This window comes from Marmota marmota, unplaced genomic scaffold, assembly GCF_001458135.2.
Source record: "Marmota marmota marmota unplaced genomic scaffold, marMar, whole genome shotgun sequence".
NCBI classification, from domain to species: Eukaryota; Metazoa; Chordata; class Mammalia; order Rodentia; family Sciuridae; genus Marmota; species Marmota marmota.
In genome coordinates, this window is record NW_026000174.1 from 53,252,114 (window position 1) to 53,254,350 (window position 2,237).

A 2,237-nucleotide genomic window follows, 5' to 3' on the forward strand; every position below is an offset into this window, starting at 1 on the left:
TTTGCCTTTATTATTTATTGTACTACCAACAAAAAATATTCCTACAGGAGTATTTTGGCAAGAAGGTCCATTATTATGGATACATTTATCTTATTCTCCTAACACTATTCTTACTAGGTATCCTGAGGCTGTAGGACAATTAATACTCAAAGGAATAAAAGCAGCAAAGGGAGTGTTTGGAATTTCTCCCAATAAAATTATTACTCCATATACTATGAATCAAATTGATGAGTTAGCTAATGAGTTAAATACTTGGGCAATAATCATGTGCAAATCTAATGTTTCATTTGATAACCACTTACCATCTAATCCTTTATTGTCTTTTTGGTCATTGCATCCTGTAATTTTTCCAAAAATGACAAGAAAAACACCTATCATGAATGCTCCAAATATATTCACTGATGGGTCAAATAATGGTACAGCAGCAGTAGTTACCCCTGATCAAACTTTTACATTTTTAGTACCCAAACAATCAGCTCAAAAGGTAGAGCTTAATGCAGTTTTACAAGCTTTTGTGATGTTTAAAGATTCTGTATTTAATTTATTTTCTGATAGTCAGTATGTAGTTAATGCTATAGTATCTCTTGAAGATGCTGGTAGGATTTCCCCTTCTTCTACTGTTTTCTCTTTGCTTTCCACTATACAAAGTCTAATCTGGGACAGAAAAGATCCATTCTTTATAGGACATATCAGGGCACATACAGGATTGCCTGGAGCCCTTAGTTTGGGCAATGATTTAGCAGATAAAACTACACATGACATACATATTTTCTCTACACTAGAAGAAGCTATAAATTTTCATAAAAAGTTCCATGTCAATGCTAATACTTTACAAAAGCGTTTTAAAATAACTAAGGAACAAGCTAGACAAATAATAAAACAATGTCAAAATTGTGTGACCTTTTTACCACAAGACCACAAGTTAATCAATCCTAGAGGACTGATACCTAACCATATTTGGCAGATGGACATCACACACTTGCCAGAATTTGGAAAATTAAAATATTTTCAAGTTACAGTTGATACTTCCGGATTTTTGATGGGCTCCCTTCATGCCGGAGAAAATAACTAAAGATATTATAGCTCATTGCTTACAAAATTTTGCCACTATGGGCGTTCCAAAACAGTTAAAAACAGATAATGCCCCTGGTTATACTTCTACCTCTTTTAAACAATTTTGCTCATCATTTGGCATTACTCATATAACAGGAATCCCATACAATCCACAGGGACAAGGCATAGTTGAAAGAGCTCATCAAACTATTAAAATGTACTTATTAAAGCAAAAAGAGGGAATTGGGAAGGGGTATATATTCCCCAAAGATAAACTTAAAATAACCCTTTTAACTCTAAACTTTTAAAATTTGGATTCATCAGGGCTTAGTGCTGAGGAAAGGCATATGTGTCCAAAAAATGTACATAAGCCCAAGGTACTTTGGAAGGATATTGTAACAGGACAATGTAAAGGTCCTGACCCAGTAATTGTCTGGAGTCGGGGGTCTGTTTGTGTGTTTCTACAGACCAAAAATAAGATGATTTGGCTCAAATCCATAACAGCTGATATCCAAAACTCCAGTTTGGCTATCCTTACACCTGCGACAGAACCAGGATGCTTTTTTCAATATCTATTTTATTATTGCCCTTTCCCACATCATGAAGTTCTATTTTGTTTTTTGAGCTCATACAGACCTAGGTTAATGTTTTGCTGATCAGTTTTATTTTTTGACTATAGGGTTTTTAAACATTGCAATGGAGATTTCACCTGTAAAAAGTTATAAGGCCTTTACTATTATGTTATGTGTTTTATGTATTATATTATGTGTGCACACTTGTGTTTTGTGTTGTATGTTTGTATGTATGTATGTCCATACATCACATATGATGAGCACTCATGAAAAAATGGATCCAAATATTTTTTTTTATTCACGTGATTTAAATGGTTTAATTTAAATTGGGTAAACAGCTGTTGAGGATTGTTTTAATATGTGAACAAAAAAGGTTAACAGATCTGTTTGTTTACTATAACCTTTCCTTTTCATTTTATTTAATAATTCTGTTCAAGATAATGTAAATTGTTCAGAAAATTGTTTTCTTTTAGTGCCTTCTGGAATGTTACATAATTTTTTCTTTTGCCATTATTGCCAGAATTCCTATCTTCATCCCAGTGCTGGAGAAGACAAAGATAAAACCAATCTACAGCTTCTGCAATAGCTATCACTGAACTGCTTGCAGAACTT